The sequence below is a fragment of the Theropithecus gelada genome, chromosome 19, assembly GCF_003255815.1.
Source record: "Theropithecus gelada isolate Dixy chromosome 19, Tgel_1.0, whole genome shotgun sequence".
Classification (NCBI taxonomy): Eukaryota; Metazoa; Chordata; class Mammalia; order Primates; family Cercopithecidae; genus Theropithecus; species Theropithecus gelada.
In genome coordinates this window covers 57,566,514-57,587,333 of record NC_037687.1, presented here as the reverse complement: position 1 = coordinate 57,587,333, position 20,820 = coordinate 57,566,514, and positions in this window count along the sequence as shown.

The following is a 20,820-nucleotide window of genomic DNA, read 5'->3' as shown; positions in this document are numbered from 1 at the left end:
TCCAAAATGGGCAACGTAGTGTCAACTTAAACAATCTGAAATGAATGCACACGAAAGAGAGAAGTTTCTTGGAACGCTTCTTTCCGGGTTTTATTCCCAGATATTTCACTATTCACCGTATTCTTCAAAGTGCTGCAAAATATCCCTTTTTCAGTTTTACAGAAATAGTGTTCAATCACTGACTTTCGAGAAAGAAGGTATAACTCCCTGGGTGGAAAGCACACGTCACATAGTGGTTTGTCCAAAAGTTTCTCTCCAGTTTTTGTCTGGTGATATTTCCTATTTCCCCATAAGCCATAATGTGCTCGCGAATGTCCCTTCGGGAATCCGTCCATGATGCAGTTTCAAAACAGCATAATAGAAAGAGAGATTTATCTAACTGAGATAAATAGACATATCTATTACAGAGCAGTGTGAGACAATGCTTCTTTCCAGTTTTTGTCTGAGGATAATTCCCTTTTCACCATAGCCATCTGTATACTCCCGAATGTCCCCTGGGAGCCTTTTCTCCAAAAGGGATATCCCAATCCTCTATGAGAAGAAATGTTTCACTCTGTGAGTGGAATGTACACGTGAGAAACAGAACCTCGGAAATCTTCTCTCCAGTGTATATCTGAAGATATTTCCGTTTTCACTATAAGCCTCATAGTGCTTCCGAGTGAACCCTAGCTGACCCACCTAAAACAGTGTTATAATACTACCCAATGAAAACAGAAGCTTAACAGTGTGAGTGGACTTCACTTGACCTAGAGCAGTTTCACAGAAAGTTTCCTTCTGGTTTTCATTGGAGAGTATTTCTTTTTCAGTATATTCTTAAGAGTGTTCCCAAATATCCTTTCTCAGTTTCCACAGAAACAGTGATTTCAAACTGCTCAATAGAAAGAATTATTTAACTCTATGAGATGGATATATACATCACAAACCAGGTTCTCTGAAAGCTTCTCTCCAGTTTTCATTATAAGGTATTTCCTTTCTCACTGCAAGCATCCGGGAGCCACTTAATATTCCTTCACAGATTAATCAGAGAAAGAGTTTCCAAACTGACAATGTAGTGTCAACTTCAACTCTCTGAAATGAATGCACACACCAGAGAGAAGTTTCTTGGAACGTTATTTTCTGTTTTTTATTCCCGGATATTTCACTTTTCCCCATATTCTTCAAAGCACTGTAAAATATCCCATTTTAGTTTTACAGGAACGGTGTTCACACACTGTCTAACGAGAAAAGAGGTATAACTCCCTGGGTGGAATGCCCACATCACCATGCGGTTTCTCTGAAAGCTTCTCTCCAGTTTTTATCTGGTGATATTTACTATTTCCCCTAAAGCCTCAATGTGCTCCCGAATGTCCCTCCTGGAATCTCCATGATGCAGTTTCAAAACTGCGTAATAGAAAGAAAGATTTATCTAACTGAGATGAGTAGACATATCTATTACAAAGCAGTGTGATACCACACTTCTTCCCAGTTTTTGTCTAGGGATAATTGCCTTTTCAACATAGCACTCTGTATACTCCCGAATGTCCCCTGTGAGCGTTTTCTCCAAATGGGATTCCCTAATCCTCTATGAGAAAAAGGTTCCACTCTGTGAGTGGAATGTACACGTCAAAAGCACCTCCTGGGAAATCTTCTCTCCAGTATCTATCTGAAGACATTTCCCTTTTCACCATAACACTCAAAGCGCTCCCGAGTATCCCTTAGCTGACTCACCTAAAACAGTGTTAGAATACTGCTCAATGAAAACAGAAGCTTAACTGTGCGAATGCAATTCACGTGACCTAGAGCAGTTTCACAGAAGGTTTCCTTCTGGTTTTTCTCGGAGGGTATTATTTTTTCAGCATTTTTTTTTTTGAGACAGAGTCTCACTCTGTCGCCCAGGCTGGAGTGCAGTGGCCGGATCTCAGCTCACTGCAAGCTCCACCTCCCGGGTTTACACCATTCTCCTGCCTCAGCCTCCTGAGTAGCTGGGACTACAGGCGCCCGCCACCTCGCCCGGCTAATTTTTCGTATGTTTTAGTAGAGACGGGGTTTCACCGTGTCAGCCAGGATGATCTCGATCTCCTGACCTCGTGATCCGCCCGTCTCGGCCTCCCAAAGTGCTGGGATTACAGGCTTGAGCCACCGCACCCGGCTTTTTCAGCATATTCTTAAGAGCATTTCCAAATATCCTTTCTCAGGTTCCACAGAAACAGTGATTTCAAACTGCTCAATTCAAAAAATTAATTAACTCTATGAGATGAATACACACATCACAAAGCACTTGCTCCGAAACTTCTCTCCACTCCTCATCGGAAGACGTTTCCTTTCTCACCACAAGAATCAGGGCGCCACTTCATATCCTTTTCCAGATTCCTCAAAGATAGAGTTTCCAAACTGGGCAACGTTGTGGAAGCTTTAACTCTCTGAAAAGGATGCACATCCCAGAGAGCAGTTTCTTGGAACGTTTCTTTCTGATTTTTATTTCGGGATATTTGACTTTTTGCCATAGTCTTCAACGTGTTGCAAAATATCACTTTTTCAGTATTACAAGAACGTTGCTCAAACACTACTATGAATAAAATGGTATAACGTGCTGTGGAATGCAGACATCACAACGCAGTTTCTCAGAAACCTTCTCTCAAGTTTTTATCTGAAGATATCTCCTATTTAATGTCAAGCGCGAATGTACTCTCGAATGTACCTATGCACATCCGTCCATGACGCACTCTCAAAACTGAGTAATAGAAAGAACGTTTTATCTATGTGAGATGCATAGGCATATCTAATACAAAGCAGTTTCACAGAAAGTTTCTTTCCAGTTTGTCTCTGAAGATACTTGTTTTTTCACCATAGCCGTCCATATACTCCCAAATGTCCCATGGTAGCTTATTCTCCAAATGGGATTCCCGGGTGCTGTATGAGAAGACAGGTATAAATCCGTGAGTGGAATGCACACATAACAGAGACCTCCGCGGAAATCTTCTCCCCAGTATCTATCTGAAGATATTTCCCTTTTCACCGTAAGCCTCAAAGCGCTCCCGAGTGTCCCCTAGCTGTCTCACCTAAAACAGTGTTAGAATACTGGTCAATGAAAGCAGAAACTTAAGTGTGCGAGTGGAATGCACGTGACCTAGAGCAGTTTCACAGAAGGTTTTCCTCTGGTTTTTATTGGAGGGTATTTCCTTTTCAGCATATTCTTAAGAGTGTTCCCAAATGTCCTTTCTCAGTTTCCACAGAAACAGTGATATCAAACTGCTCAATACAAAGAATGATTTAACTCTATGAGCTGGATACACACATCACAAACCAGGTTCTCGGAAAGCTTCTCTCCAGTTTTTATTATAAAACATTACTTTCTGACCGCCAGTATCCGGGCACCACTTAATATCCCTTCACAGATTAATCAGAGACAGAGTTTCCAAACTGGGCAATGTACTGTCAACTTTAACTCTCTGGAATGAATGCGCACACCAGAGAGAAGTTTCTGGGAACATTCCTTCCTGTGTTTTATTCCCGGATATTTCTCTTTTCGCCATATTCTTCAAAGCGCTGCAAAATATCCCTTTTTCAGTTTTATGGGAACAGTGAGCAAACACTGTCTTACAAGAAGAGAGGTATAACTCCCTGGGTGGAATGCACACGTCACAAAGTGGTTTCTCCGAAAGCTTCTCTCCACTCTTATCTGGTGATATTTCCTATTTGCCCATAAGCCTCAATGTGCTCCCAAATGTCCCTTCGGGAATCAGTCCACGACACAGTTTCAAAACTGTGTAATAGAAAGAAAGATTTATCTAAGTGAGATAAATAGATATATTTTTACAAAGCAGTGTGAGAGAATGATTCTTTCCAGTTTTAGTATAAGGATAATTCCTTTTTTCTCCATAGCTGTTTGTATACTCCAGAATGTTCCCTGGTAGCGTTTTCCCCAAGCGGAATTCTCCAATCCTCTATGAGAAGAAAAGTTTCACTCTGTAAGTGGAACACACTCGTCAAAAGCACCTCCTCGGAAATCTTCTCTCCAATATCTATCTGAAGATATTTCCGTTTTCACCGTAAGCCTCAAAGCGCTCCCGAGTGACCCTTATCTGTCTTACCTAAAACAGTGTTAGAATACTGTCCAATGAATGCAGAAGCTTAACAGTGCAACTGTAATTCACATGGCCTAGAGCAGTTTCACAGAAAGTTTTCTTCTGGTTTTTATCGGAGGGTATTACTTTTTCAGCATATTCTTAAGTGCATTCCCAAATAACCTTTCTCAGGTTCCACAGAAACAGTGATTTCAAACTGCTCAATCCAAAGAATGATTTAACTCTATGAGATGAATACGCACATCACAAAGCACTTGCTTCTAAAGCTTCTCTCCACTTCTCATCGGAAGACGTTTCCTTTCTCACCACAAGAATCCGGGCGCCACTTAATATCCCGTCCCATATTCCTCAAAGACAGAGTTTCCAAACTGGGCAACGTAGTGGAAGCTTTAACTCTCTGAAATGAATGCACACTCCAGAAAGCAGTTTCTTGGATTGCTTCTTTCTGGGTTTTATTGCCAGATATTTCACTTTTTGCCATAGTCTTCAAGGTGCTGCAAAATATCTCTTTTCCAGTTCACAGGAACTGTGCTCAAACACTGCTATGAGAAAAATGGTATAACACCTGCGGAAGGCACACATCACACCGCAGTTTATCAGACAGTTCTCTCCAGTTTCTATCTGACAATATCTCCTATTGAACATCAAGTGCGAATGTGCTCCCGAACGTCCCCTAGCAAATCCGTCCATGATGCAGTTTCCAAACCGTGTAATAGAATGAAAGTTTTATCTACGGGAGATGCATAGACAAATCTATCACAAAGCAGTTTCACAGAAAGTTTCTTTCCAATTTTTGTTTGAAGATACTTGCTTTTTTACCATAGCCATCCATATACTCTCAATATCCCGTGGTAGCTTATTCTCCAAATGGGATTCCCCCCTCCTCTATGAGAAGAAAGGTCTTCCTCTGTAGTGGAATACACAAGTAAAAAAGCAGCTCCAAGGAAATCTTCTCTCCAGCATCTATCAGAAGATATTGCCCTTTTCATGGTAAGCCTCAAAGCCCTCCCGAATATCCCTTAGCTGACTCACCTAAAACAGTGTTAGAATACTGGTCAATGAAAACAGAAGCTTAAATGTGCGAGTGGAATGCCGGTGACGTAGAACAGATTTACAGAAGGTTTCCTTCTGGTTTTTATTAGAGGTTATGTCTTTTTCAGAATATTCTCAAGAGCGTTCCAAAATGTCCTTTCTCAGGTTCCACAGAAACAGTGACTTCAAACTGCTCAATCCAAAGAATGATTCAACTCTATGAGATGAATACACACAGCACAAAGCAATTTTTCCGAAAGCCTCTCCCGGGTTTTCATGCAAAGACGTTTCCTTTCTCACCAGAAGCCTACGGGCGCCACTGAATATCACTTCACAGAGTCCTCAAAGACAGAGTTTCCAAACTGGGCAACGTAGTGGAAGTTTAACTCTCTGAAATAAATGCCCTCATCAGAAAGCAGTTTCTTGGAATGCTTTTTTCTGGGTTTTATTTCCAGATATTTCACTTTTCGCCATAGTCTTTAATGTGCTGCAAAATATCACTTTTTCAGTTTTATAGGAACAGAGTTCTAACACTCTTTTATGAGAAAAGAGGTATAATTCCCTGAGTGGAATGCACACATCACAAAGCAGTCTCTCAGAAAGCTTCACTCCAGTATTTATCAGAACATATTTCCTATTTCCCCACAGGCCTGAATGTGACTCCGAATGTTCCTTTGTGTATCCATCTATGATGAGTATCAATCCGTCTGTAATGCACTATCAACACTATGATGAGTGGAATGCACAAGTCACAAAAAACTCCTCAAAAATCTTCTCTCCAGTATCTATCTGAAAATATTTCCTTTTCATGGTAAGCCCCAAGGTGCTCCAGAGTATCCCTTAGCTGACTCACCTAAAACAGTGTTAGAATACTGCTCAATGAAAACAGAAGCTTAACTCTGCGAATGCAATTCACAGGACCTAAGCAGTTTAACAGAAAGTTTTCTTCTGTTTTTAATCGGAGGGTATTACTTTTTCAGCATATTTTTAAGAGCATTCCTAAATATCCTTCTCACATTCCACAGAAACAGTGATTTCAAACTTCTCAACCCAAAGAATGATTTAACTCTATGAGATGAATACACACATCACAAAGCACTTGCTTCTAAAGCTTCTCTCCACTTTTCATCAGAAGACGTATCATTTCTCACCACAAGACTTAGGGTGCCACTTAATATCCCTTCCCAGATTCCTCAAGGACAGAGCTACCAAACTGGGCAACGTAGTGGAAGCTTTAACTCTCTGAAATGAATGCACACCCCAGAGAGCAATTTCTTGGAACGTTTCTTTCTGATTTTGATTTCCGGATATTTGACTTTTTGCCATAGTCTTCAACGCACTGCAAAATAACACTTTTTCAGGTTTAGAGGAACAGTGATCAAACACTGCTGTGAGAAAAAAGTATAACGTCCTGTGGAATGCACACATCGCAACACAGTTTCTCGGAAAGCTTCTCTCCAGTTTTTATCTGAAGGTACCTCCTATTTAATTTCAAGCGCGAAAGTGTTCCCAAAACTCCCTTTGCAAATCCGTCCCTGACGCAGCAGCTTCAAAACTGCATAATAGAAAGAAAGTTTAATCTATGTGAGATGCATACACATATCTATCACAAAGCAGTTTCACAGAAAGCTGCTTTCCAGTTTTTGTCTGAGGATACTTGCTTTTTCACCAGAGCCGTCCATATACTCCCGAATGTCGCATTGTAGCTTATTCTTCAAATGGGATTCCCCCTTCCTCTATAAGAAGAAAGGTATAACTCTGTGAGAGGAATGCACAGGTTAAAAAGCAGCTCCACAGAAATCTACTCTCCAGTATCTATCTGAAGATATTGCCCTTTTCACCCTAGGCCTCAAAGTGCTCCAGAGTATCCCTTAGCTGACTCACCTAAAACAGTGTTAGAATACTGGCTAATGAAAACAGAAGCTTAAATGTGCGAGTGGAATCCACGTGACCTAGAGCAGTTTCACAGAAGGTTTCCTTCTGGTTTTTATTGGCAGGAATTTCTTTAACAGCATACTCTTAAGAGTGTTCCCGAATGTCCTTTCTCAGTTTTCACAGAAACAGTGATTTCAAACTGCTCAATACGATGAATGATTTAACTCTATGAGACACATACACACATCACAAACCAGGTTCTCAGAAAGCTTCTCTCCAGTTTTCATTATAAGACGTTTCCTTTCCACCACAAGCATCCGGGCGCCACTTAATATCCCTTCACAGATTAATCAGAGACACAATTTCCAAACTGGGCAACGTAGTGTCAACTTTAACTCTCTGAAAGGAATGCACATGCCAGAGAGAAGTTTCTTTGACGTTGCTTTCTGGGTTTTATTCCTGGATATTTCACTTTTCGCCATATTCTTCCAAGTGCTACAAAACATCCCTCTTTCAGTTTTACAGGAACAGTGTTCAAGCACTGTCTTACGAGAAAAGTGGTATAACTCCCTGGGTGGAATGCACACATCACAAAGCAGTTTCTCCAAAAGCTTCTCTCCAGTTTTTATCTGGTGATTTTTCGTATTTCTTCATAAGACTGAATGTGCTCAGGAATGTCCCTTTGGGAATCCATCCATGACGCAGTTTCAGAACTGCATAATAGAAAGATTTATCTATGTGAGATGAATAGACATATCTATTACAAAGCAGTGGGAGAGAACCTTTCTTTCCAGTTTTTGCCTGAGGATAATTCCTTTTTCAACATAGCCATGTGTCTACTCAAAAATGTCCCCTGGGAGCGTTTTCTTCAAACAGTATTCCCCAATCCTCTATGAAAACAAAAGTTTCACTCTGCGAGTGGAATGTACACGTCAAAAGCACCTCATCGGAAATCTTCTCTCCAGTATCTATCTGAAGATATTTCCGTTTTCACCATAAACCTCAAAACGCTCCCGAGTGTCCCTTAGCTGACTCACCTAAAACAGTGTTAGAATACTACCCAATGAAAACGGAAGCTTAACAGTGCAAGTGGGCTTCACGTGACCTAGAGCAGTTTCACAGAAAGATTCCTTCTGGTGTTTTTTGGAGGTTATGTCTTTTTCAGCATATTCTTAACAGTGTTCCCAAATGTCCATTCTCAGGATCCACAGAAACAGTGATTTCAAACAGCTTAATCCAAAGAACGATTCATCTCTATGAGATGAGAACACAGAGCACAAAGCAGTTGCTCTGAAAGCTTCTCATCAGTTTTCATGCGAAGACATTTCCTTTCTCAACAGTAGCCTCCGGGCACCACTTAATATCGCTTCACAGATTCCTCAAAGGCAGAGTTTCCAAACTGGGCAATGAAGTGGAATCTTTAACTCTCTGAAATGAATGCACTCGTAAGAGAGCAGATTCTTTGAACGGTTCTTTCTGGGTTTTATTTACAGATATTTCACTTTTTGCCATAGTCTTCAATGTGCTGCAAAATATCACTTTTTCAGTTTTAAAGGAACAGAGTTCGAACACTGCCTCACAGGAAAAGAGGCATAATTCCCTGAGTGGAATGCACACATCACAAAGTGGTCTCTCAGAAAGCTTCACTTCAGTATTTATCAGAAGGTTTTCCTATTTCCCCACAGGCCTTAATGTGTCTCCGAATGTCCCTTCGCGAATCCATCTATGACAAGTATCAATCCGTCAATGACGCAGTATCAACACTATGACAAGTGGAATGCACACGTCACAAAGGAGCTCCTCGGAAATCTTCTCTCCAGTATCTATCTGAAGATATGTCCGTTTTCACCGTAAGTCTAAAGGCGCTCCAGAGTATCCCTTACCTGACTCACCTAAAACAGTGTTAGAATACTGCTCAATGAAAACAGAAGCTTCACTGTGTGAATGCAATTCACGTGACCTAGAGCAGTTTCACAGAATTTTTCCTTCTGGTTTTTATCGGAGGGTATTACTTTTTCAGCATATTCTTAAGAGCGTTCCCTAATGTCCTTTCTCAGGTTCCACAGAAACAGTGATTTCAAACTGCTCAATCCAAAGAATGATTTAACTCTATGAGATGGATACACACATCACAAACCAGGTTCTCTGAAAGCTTCTCTGCACTTCTCATCGGAAGACATTTCCTTTCTCACCACAAGAATCCGGGCGCCACTTAATATACCGTCACAGATTCCTCAAAGACAGAGTTTCTAAACTGGGCAACGTAGTGGAAGTTTTAACTCTCTGAAATGAATGCACAAGCAGAGAGCTGTTTCTTGGAACCTTTCTTTTTGGTCTTTATTTCCGGTTACTTCACTTTTTGCCATAGTCTTCAACATGCTGCCAAATATCACTTTCTCAGTCTTACAGGAACAGTGCTCAAATATTTCTATGAGAAAAAGGTTATATGCCCTGTGGAATGCACACATCACAATGCCGTTTCTCAGAAAGCTTCTCTCCAGGTTTTATCTAAAGTTATCCCCTATGTAACGTCAACCACGAATGTGTTCCCGAACGTCCCTTCGCAAATCCGACCATGACGCAGTTTCAAAACTGCATAATAGAAAGAAAGTTTTATCTATGTGAGATGCATAGACGTATCTATCACAAAGCAGTTTCACAGAAAGCTTCTTTCCAGTTTTTTTCTGAGAATACTTGCTTTTTCACCATAGCCGTCCATATACTCTCAATGTCCTGTGGTAGCTAATTCTCCAAATAGGATTCCCCTGTCCTCTATGAGAAGAAATATTTAACTCTGTGAGTGAAATGCACATGTAACAAGGTAGCTCCAAGGAAATTTTCTCTCCAGTATCTATCGAAGATATTGCCCTTTTCACTGTAAGCCTCAAAGCGCTCCCTAGTGTCCCTTAGCTGACTCACCTAAAACAGTGTTAGAATACTGGTCAATGAAAACAGAAGCTTAAATGTGCTACTGAAATGCAGGTGACCTAGAGCAGTTTCACTGAAGGTTTCCTTCTGGTTTTTATTGGTGGGTATTTCTTTTTCAGCATATTCTTACGAGTGTTCCCAAATGTCCTTTCTCAGTTTCCACAGAAACAGTGATTTCAAACAGCTCAATACAAAGAATGATTTAACCCTATGAGATGGATGCACACATTACAAACCAGGTTCTCCAAAAGCTTCTCTCCAGTTTTCATAATAAGACGTTTTCTTTCTCACTGCAAGCATCCGGGCTCCACTTAATATCCCTTCACAGATTCATCAAAGACAGATTTTCCAAACTGGGCAACGTAGTGTCAACTTTAACTCTCTGAAATGAATGCACATGCCAAAAAGAAGTTTCTTGGAACGTTTCTTTCTGGGTTTTATTCCAGGATATTTCACTTTTTGCCATATTCTTCAAAGAGCTGCAAAATATCCCTTTTTCAGTTTTACAGGAACAGTGTTCAAACACTGTCTTACGAGAAATGAGGTATAACTCCCTGGGTGGAATGCACACATCACAAAGCGGTTTCTCTGAAACTTTCTCTCCAGTTTTTATCTGGTGATATTTCCTATTTCCCCATAAGCCTTAATGTGATCCCGAATGTCCCTCCGGGAATCTCTCCATGACGCAGTTTCAAAACTGCGTAATAGAAAGAAAGATTTATTTAAGTGAGATGGGTAGACAACTATTCCAAAGCAGTGTAAGAGAACGCTTCCTTCCAGTTTTTGTCTGAGGACAGTTCCATTTTCACCATAGCCATCTGTATACTCCCGAATGTCCCCTGGTAGCCTTTTCTCCAAACGGGATTCGCCAATCCTCCATGAGAAGAAAGGTGTCACTCTGTGAGTGGAATGTACACGTCAAAAGCAGCTCCACGGAAATCTTCTCTCCTGTATCTCTCTGAAGATATTTCCGTTTTCATCATAAGCCTCAGAACACTCCTGAGTGTCCCTTAACTGACTCACCTAAAACACTGTTAAAATACTGCCCAATGAAAACAGAAGCATAATAGTGTGAGTGATCCTCACGTGACCTAGAGCACTTTCACAGAAAGTATCCTTCTGGGTTTTTTTCGAGGTTATGACTTTTTCAGCATATTCTTAAGAGCGTTCCCAAATGTCCTTTCTCAGGTTCCACAGAAACAGTGATTTCAAACTGCTCAATCCATAAAATGATTCAACTCTTTGAGATGAATACGCACAGCACAAAGCAGTTGCTCTGAAACCACTCTCACCAGTTTTCATGCGAAGACTTTTCCTTTCTCACTGGAAGCCACCAGACGCCACTTAATTTCCCTTCACAGATTAATCAGAGACAGATTTTCCAAACTGGGCAACGTAGTGTCAACTTTAACTCTCTGAAATGAATGCACATACCACAGGGAAGTTTCTTGGAACGTTGCTTTCTGGGTTTTATTCCCGGATATTTCACTTTTCACCATATTCTTCAAAGTGCTGCAAAATATCCCTTTTTCAGTTTTACAGGAACAGTGTTCACACACTGTCTAACGAGAAAAGAGGTATAACTCCCTGGGTGGAATGCACACTGCATAATGTGGTTTCTCTGAAAGCTTCTCTCCAGTTTTTATCTGGTGATATTTACTATTTCCCCAAAAGCCTCAATGTGCTCCCGAATGTCCCTCCTGGAATCTCCATGATGCAGTTTCAAAACTGCATAATAGAAAGACAGATTTATCTAACTGAGATGAGTAGACATATCTATTACAAAGCAGTTTGATACAACACTTGTTCCCAGTTTTTGTCTAGAGATAATTCCTTTTTCAACATAGCACTCTGTATACTCCCAAATGTCCCCTGGGAGCTTTTTCTCCAAATGGGATTCCCCAATCCTCTATGAGAAAAAGGTTCCACTCTGTGAGTGGAATGTACACGTCAAAAGCACCTCCTGGGAAATCTTCTCTCCAGTATCTATCTGAAGATATTTCCGTTTTCACCATAACCCTCAAAGTGCTCCTGAGTGTCCCTTAGCTGACTCACCTGAAACATTGATAGAATACTGCCCAATAAAAACAGAAGCTTAAAAGTGCGAGTGGACTTCACATGACGTAGAGTAGTTTCTCAGAAAGTTTCCTTCTCGTTTTTATTGGTGGTTATGTCTTTTTCACCATATTCTTAAGGGCATTCCCAAATGTCCTTTCTCAGATTCCACTGAAACAGTGATTTCAAACTCCTCAATCCAAAGAATGATTCAACTCTATGAAGTGAATACACACAGAACAAAACAGATGCTCCGAAACCTTCTCACCAGTTTTCATGCAAAGACGTTTCCTTTCTCACTGTAAACCTACAGGCACCACTGAATATTCCTTCACATTTTCCTCAAAGACAGAGTTTGAAAACTGGGCAACGTAGTGGAAGCCTTAACTCTCTGAAATTAGTGCACTTGTCAGAGAGCAGTTTCTTGGAACGCTTCTTTCTGGGTTTTATTTCCAGATATTTCACTTTTTGTCATAGTCTTCAATGCGTGTAAAATATCACTTTTTCAGTTTCACAGGAACAGTGCTCAAACACTGCTATGAGAAAAACGTATAACGCCCTGTGGAATGCACACATCACAACGCAGTTTCTCAGAAAGATTCTCTCCAGTTTTTATCTGAAGATATCTCCTATTTAATGTCAAGTGCGAATATGCTCCCGAATGTCCCTTCGCAAATCTGTCCCTGAAGTAGGTGCAAAATTGAGTAATAGAAAGAAAGTTTTATCTTTGTGAGATGCATAGACTTGTCTATCACAAAACAGTTTAACAGAAAGCTTCTTTCCAGTTTTTGTCTGAGGATACTTGCTTTTTCACCATAGCCGTCCATATACTCTCAAATGTCTCATGGTAGCTTATTCTCCAAAGGTGTTCCCCCGTCCTGTATGAGAATAAAGGTATAACTCTGTGAGTGAAATGCACATGTAACAAAGCAGCTCCACGGAAATCTTCCCCCTAGTATTTATCTGAAGATATTTACCTTTTCACCGTAAGCCTCAAAGCCCTCCCAGGTATCATTTAGCTGACTCACCTACAACAGTGATAGAATTCTGGTGAATGAAAACAGAAGCTTAAATGTGCGAGTGGATTGCAGGTGACCTAGAGTAGTTAGAGAGAAGGTTTCCCTCTGATTTTTATGGAGGGTATTTCTTTTTCAGCATATTCTTAAGAGTGTTCCGAAATGTCCTTTCTCAGTTTCCGCAGAAACAGTGATTTCAAACAGCTCAGTACAAAGAATGATTAAACTCTATGAGATGGATACACACATCACAAACCAGGTTCTCTGAAAGCTTCTCTCCAGTTTTCATTATAAGACGTTTTCTTTCTCACCACATGCATCCGGGCGCCACTTAATATCCCTTCACAGATTAATCAGAGATAGAGTTTCCAAACTGGGCAACGTAGTGTCAACTTTAACTCTCTGAAATGAATGCACACGCCACAGAGACGTTTCTTGGAACGTGCTTTCTGGATTTTATTCCTGGATATTTCACTTTTCGCCATATTCTTCAAAGTGCTGCAAAATATCTCTTTTTCAGTTTTTCAGGAACAGTGCTCACACAACTTCTTATGAGAAAAGACTCATTACTCCCTGGGTGGAATGCACACATCACAAAGCAGTTTCTCTGAAGGCTTCTCTCCAGCTTTAATCTGTAGATATTTCCTATTTCCCCATAAGCCTTAATGTGCTCCCGAATGTCTTTTCGGGAATCAGTCCATGACGAAGTTTCAAAACTGCATAAGAGAAAGAAAGATTTATCTAAGTGAGATGAATAGTCTTCTCATCGGAAGACGTTTTCTTTCTCACCACAAGAATCCGGGCGCCTCTTAATATCCCTTCCCAGATTCCTCAAAGCAGAGTTTCCAAACTGGGCAACATAGTGTCAAATTTAACTCTCTGAAATGAATGCACGCACCAGAGAGAACTTTCTTGGAACGTTTCTTTCTGGGTTTTATTCCCGGATATTTCACTTTTTGCCATATTCTGCAAAGCACTGCAAAATACCCCTTTTTCAGTTTTACAGGAAGAGTGTTCAAACACTGTTTTACGAGAAAAGAGGTAAAACTCCCTGGGTGGAATGCAAACATCACAAAACTGTTTCTGCAAAAGCTTCTCTCCAGTTTTTATCTGGTGATATTTCCTATTTCCCCAGAAGCCTCAATGTGCTCCTGAATGTCCCTTCGGGAATCCATCCATGACGCAGTTCCAGAACTGGTAATAGAAAGAAAGATTTATCTAAGTGAGATGAATAGACATATCTATTACAAAGCAGTGTGAGAGAACGCTTTTTTCAGTTTTTGTCTGAGGATAATTCCTTTTTCTTCATAGCCGTCTGTGTACTCCCGAATGTACCCTGAGTGCATTTTCTCCACACGGGATTCCCCAATCCTCTACGAAAACAGAGGTTTCACACTGTGAGTGGAATGTACACGTCAAAAGCAACTCCTCAGAAATCTTCTCTCCAGTATCTATCTGAAGATATTTCTGTTTTCACCATAAGCCTCAAAGCGCTCCCGGGTGACCCTTAGCTGACTCACCTAAAACAGTGTTAGAATACTGCCTAATGAAAACAGAAGCTTAGCACTGCGAGTGGAGTTCACATGACCTAGAGCAGTTTCACAGAAAGTTTCCTTCTCGTTTTTATTGGAGGTTATGTCTTTTTTACCATATTCTTAAGGACGTTCGCAAATGTCCTTTCTCTGGTTCCACAGAAAGAGTGATATCAAACTGCTCAATCCAAAGAATGATTCAACTTTGTGAGGTGAATACACACAACAGAAAGCAGTTGTTCCAAAAACTTCTCACCAGTTTTCACGCGAAGGTGTTTCCTTTCTCACCTGAAGCCTCTGGGCGCCACTTATTATCCCTCCACAGATTCCTCAAAACAGAGTTTCCAAACTCGACTACGCAGTGGTAGATTTAACTCGCTGAAATGTATGCACTCGTCAGAGAGCAATTTTTTGGAACTCTTCTTTCTGGGTTTTATTTCCACATTTTTCACTTTTCGCCATAGTCTTCAATGCACTGCAAAATATCACTTTTTCAGTTTTACAGGAAGAGTGTTCGAACACTGCCTTATGAGAAAAGAGGTATAATTCCCTGAGTGGAATGCACACATCAGAAAGCAGTCTCTCAGAAAGCTTCACTCCAGTATTTATCAGAAGATATTTCCTATTTCCCCACAGGCCTGAAAGTGTCTCCGAATGTCCCTTCTCAAATCCGTCCATGACGCAGTTTCAAAACTGCATAATAGAAAGAAAGTTTTATCTATGTGAGATGCATAGACGTATCTATCACAAAGCAGTTTCACAGAAAGCTTCTTTCCAGTGTTTGTCTGAGGATACCTGCTTTTCACCATAGCCGTCCATATACTCCCAAATGTCCCATGGTAGCATATTCTCCAAATGGGTTACCCCTACCTCTAGGGAAGAAAGGTATAACTCTGTTAGTGGAATGCACACGTAACTAACCAGCTCCACAGAAATCTTCTCTCCAGTATCTATCTGAATATATTGCTGTTTTCACCGTAAGCCTCAAAGCGCTCCCGAGTATCCCTTAGCTGACTCACCTAAAACAGTGTTAAAATACTATTCAATGAAAACAGAAGATTAAATGTGCGAGTGGAAAGCGCGTGACTTGGAGCAATTTCACAGAAGGTTTCCTTCTGTTTTTTAAAGGAGGGTATTTCTTTTTCAGTATATTCTTAAGGGTGTTCCCAAATGCCCTTTCTCAGTTTCCACAGAAACAGTTATTTTCTGTGGAAATCAATACAAACTGCTCAATACAAAGAATAATTGAACTCTATGAGATGGATACACACATCACAAACCAGGTTCTCCGAAAGCTTCTCTCCAGTTTTCATTATAAGACGTTTCCTTTCACACCACAAGCGTCTGAGAACCACTTAATATCCCTTCAGAGATTAATCAGAGACAGAGTTTCCAAACTGGGCAATGTAGCATCAACTTCAACAATCTGAAATGAATTCACAGGCAAGAGAGATGTTTCTTGGAACATTGCTTTCTGGGTTTTATTCCCGGATATTTCACTTTTCAGCATAATCTTCGATGTGCTGCAAAATATCCTTTTTTTCAGTTTTACAGGAACAGTGTTCATACACTCTCTTACGAGAAAAGAGGTATATCTCCCTGGGTGGAATGCACACATCACAAAGCGGTTACTCCAAAAGCTTCTCTCAAGTTTTTATCTGGTGATATTTCCTATTTCCCCATAAGTCTCAATGTGCTCCCGAATGTCCATCCAGATATCTGTCCCTGACACTGTTTCAAAACTGTGTAATAGAAAGAAAGATTTATCTAAGTGAGATGAATAGACATATCTATTCCAAAGCAGTGTGAGAGAATGCCTCTTTCTCAAAGGATTCCCGAGTGTCCCTTAGCTGACTCACCTGAAACAGTTTTAGAATACTGCACAATGAAAACAGAAGCTTCACAGTGTGAGTGGACTTCACGTGACGTAGAGCAGTTTCACAGAAAGTTTCCTTCTGATTGTTATTGGAGTTTATGTCTTTTTCAGCATATTCTTAAGAGTGTTCCCAAATGCCCTTTCTCAGGTTCCACAGAAGCAGTGATTTCAAACTGCTCAATCCAAGGAATGATTCAACTCTATGAGATCAATACACACAACACAAAGCAGTTTCTCCAAAAGCTTCTCACCAGCTTCCATGCGAAGACGTTTCCTTACTCACCAGAAGCCTCTGGGCACCATTTAATATCCCTTGACAGATTCCTCAAAGACAGAGTTTCCAAACTGGGCAACGTTGTGGAAGCTTTAACTCTCTGAAATGAATGTGTTCATCAGAGGGAAGTTTGTTGGAATGTTTCTTTCTTGGTTATATTTCCTGATATTTCACTTTTCGACATAGTCTTCAATGCGCTGCAAAATATCACTTTTTCAATTTTATAGGAACAGTGTTTGAACACTGCCTTATGAGAAAAGAGGTACAATTCCCTGAGTGGAATGCACCCATCTCAAAGCAGTCTCTTGAAAAGCCTCACTCCAGTATTTATCAGAAGATATTTCCTATTTCCCCACAGACCTGAATGTGTCTCCGAATGTCCCTTCGCGAATCTGTCTATGATGAGTATTAATCCATCTATGACACAGTAAAAACACTATAACGAGCGGAATGCATACGTCTCAAAGGAGTTCCTCGCAAGTCTTCTCTCCAGTATCCATCAGAAGATATTTCCTTTTTCACCGTAAGCCTTAAGGCGCTCCCAAGTATCCCTTAGGTGACTCACCTAAAAGAGTGTTAGAATACTGCTCAATGAAAACAGAAGCTTTACTGTGTGAATGCAATTCACATGACCTAGAGCAGTTGCACAGAAAGTTTTCTTCTGGATTTTATCAGAGGGTACTACTTTTTCAGCATATTCTTAAGAGCGTTATCAAATATTCTTTCTCAGGTTCCACAGAAACAGTGATTTCAAACTGCTCAATCCAAAGGATGATTTAACTCTATGAGATGAACACACACATCACAAAGCACTTGCTCTGAAAGCTTCTCTCCACTTCTCATCGGAAGACGTTTCCTTTCCCACCACAAAACTCTGGGCGGCACTTAATATCCCTTTCCAGATTCCTCAAGGACAGAGTTTCCAAACTGGACAACGTAGTTGAAACTTTAACTCTCTGAAATGAATGCACACCCCAGAGAGCAGTATCTTGGAACGTTTCTTTCTGGTTTGTATTTCCGGATATTTGACTTTTTGCCATAGTCTTCAACGCGCTGCAAAATATCACTTTTTCAGTTTCAAAGGAACAGTGCTCAAACACTGCTATGAGAAAAAAGGTATAACGCCCTGTGGAATGCTCACATCACAACGAAGTTTCCCAGAAACCTTCTTTCCAGTTTTTATCTGAAGATAACTCCTATTTAAGGTCAAGTGCGAATGTGTTCCCGAATGTCCTTTCGCAAATCCATTCATGATGCAGTTTCAAAACTGCGTAATAGAAAGAAAGTTTTATCTATGTGAGATGCATAGACATATCTATCACAAAGCAGTTTCACAGAAAGCTTCTTTCCCATTTTTGTCTGAAGATTCTTGTTTATTCACCATAGCCGTCCATATATTCCCAAATGTCCCGTGGTAGCTTATTCTCCAAATGGGAATGCCCCGCCCTCTATGAGAAGAAAGGTATAACTCTGTGAGTGGAATGCACTCATAATAACGCAGCTCCACGGAAAACTTCTCTCCAGTAGCTATCTGAAGACATTTCTGTTTTCACCGTAAGCCTCAAGGTGCTCCCTAGTAACCCTTAGCAGACTCACCTAAAACAGTGTTAGAATACTGCTAAATGAAAACAGAGGCTTAATTGTGCAAGTGGAATGCACGTGACCTAGAGCAGTTTCATAGAAGGTTTCCTCTGGAATTTATTGGAGGGTATTTCTTTTTCAGAGTATTCTTAAGAGTGATCCCAAATATCCTTTCCAAGGTTCCACAGAAATAGTGATTTCAAACTGCTCAATCCAAAGAATGATTTAACTCTATGAGGTGAATGCACGCAGCACAAAGCAGTTGCTCCGAAAGCTTCTAACCAGTATTCATGGGAAGACGTTTCCTTTAACACTGGAAGCCTCCGGTAGCCACTTAATATCCCTTCACAGATTCCTCAAAGCAGAGTTTCCAAACTGGGCAACGTAGTGGAAGCTTTAACTCTCTGAAATGAATGCTCTCATCAGAGAGCAGTTTCTTTGAACCCTTCTTTCTGGGTTTTATTTCCAGATGTTTCACTTTTTGCTATAGTCTTCAATGCACTGCAAAACATCACCTTTTCAGTTTTACAGAAACAGTGTTCGAACACTGCCTTATGAGAACAGAGGTATAATTTCCTGAGTGGAATGCACACATCACAAAGCAGTCTCTCAGAAAGCTTCACTCAAGTATTTATCAGAAGATACTTCCTATTTCACCACAGGCCTGAATGTGTCTCCGAATGTCCCTTTGCAAATCTGAATATGACTTGTATCAATCCATCTATGATGCAGTATCAATGCTATGACGAGTGGAATGCACACGTCACAAAGGAGCTCCTCAGAGATCTTCTCTCCAGTATCTATCTGAAGATATTTCCTTTTTCACCATAAGCCTCAAGGCGCTCCTGAGTATCCCTTAGCAGACTCACCTAAAACAGTGTTAGAATACTGCTCAATGAAAACAGAAGCAATGTGCCAATGCAATTCACATGACCTAGAGTAGTTTCACAAAAAGTTTCCTTCCGGTTTTTATTGGAGGGTATTACTTTTTCAGCATATTCTTAAGAGCGTTCCCAAATGTCCTTTCTCAGTTTCCACAGAAACAGTGATTTCAAACTGCTTAATCCAAAGAATGATTTAACTCTATGATATGAATGCACACATCACAAAGCACTTGCTCCGAAAGCTTCTCTCCACTTCTCATCGGAAGACGTTTCCTTTCTCACCACAAGAATCCAGGCGCCACTTAATATACCTTCCCAGATTCCTCAAAGACAGAGTTTCCAAACTGGGAAACGTAGTGGAATCTTTAACTCTCTGAAATGAATGCACACGCTAGAGAGCAGTTTCTTGAAACGTTTCTTTCTGGTTTTTATTTTTGCATATTTCACTCTTTGCCATAGTCTTCAACGCATTGCAAAATATCACTTTTTCAGTTTCACAGGAACAGTGCTAAAAAAGCTGCTATGAGAAAAAAGGTATAACACCCTGCGGAATACACACATAACAATACAGTTTCTCAGAAGCTTCTCTCCAGTTTTTATCTGAAGATATCTCCATTTAACGTCAAGCGTGAATGTGCTTGCGAATGTCCCTTCACAAATCCGTCCATGACGCAGTTTCAAAACTGTGTAATAGAATGAATGTTTTATCTATGTGAGATGTATAGACATATCTATCACAAAGCAGTTTCACAGAAAGCTTCTTTCCAGTTTTCATCTGAGGATACTGGCTTTTTTACCATAGCCTTCCATATATTCTCAGCATCCCATGGTAGCTTATTCTCCAAATGGGATTCCCCCATCCTCTATGAGAAGAAAGGTATAACTATGAGTGGAATGCACATGTGACAAAACAGCTCCAAGGAAATTTTTTCTCCAGTATATATGTGAAGATATTGTCCTTTTCACCATAAGCCTCAAAGCACTCCTGAGTGTCCCTTAGATGACTCACCTAAAACAGTATTAGAATACTGGTCAATGAAAAAACAGAAGCTTAAATGTGCGAGTGGAATTCAGGTGACCTAGAGCAGTTTCACAGAAAGTCTCCTTCTGGTTTTTTTGGAGGGTATTTCATTTTCAGCATATTCTTTTTTTTTTTTTTTAAATTTATTTATTATTACTATACTTTAAGTTGTAGGGTACATGTGCATAACGTGCAGGTTTGTTACATATGTATACTTGTGCCATGTTGGTCTGCTGCACCCATCAACTCGTCATTTACATCAGGTATAACTCCCAATGCAATCCCTCCCCCCTGCCCCCTCCCCATGATAGGCCCCGGTGTGTGATGTTCCCCTTCCCAAGTCCAAGTGATCTCATTGTTCAGTTCCCACCTATGAGTGAGAACATGTGGTCTTTGGTTTTCTGTTCTTGTGATAGTTTGCTAAGAATGATGGTTTCCAGCTGCATCCATGTCCCTACAAAGGACGCAAACTCATCCTTTTTTATGGCTGCATAGTATTCCATGGTGTATATGTGCCACATTTTCTTAATCCAATCTGTCACTGATGGACATTTGGGTTGATTCCAAGTCTTTGCTATTGTGAATAGTGCTGCAATAAATATACGTGTGCATGTGTCTTTATAGCAGCATAATTGATAATCCTTTGGGTATATCCCCAGTAATGGGATGGCTGGGTCATATG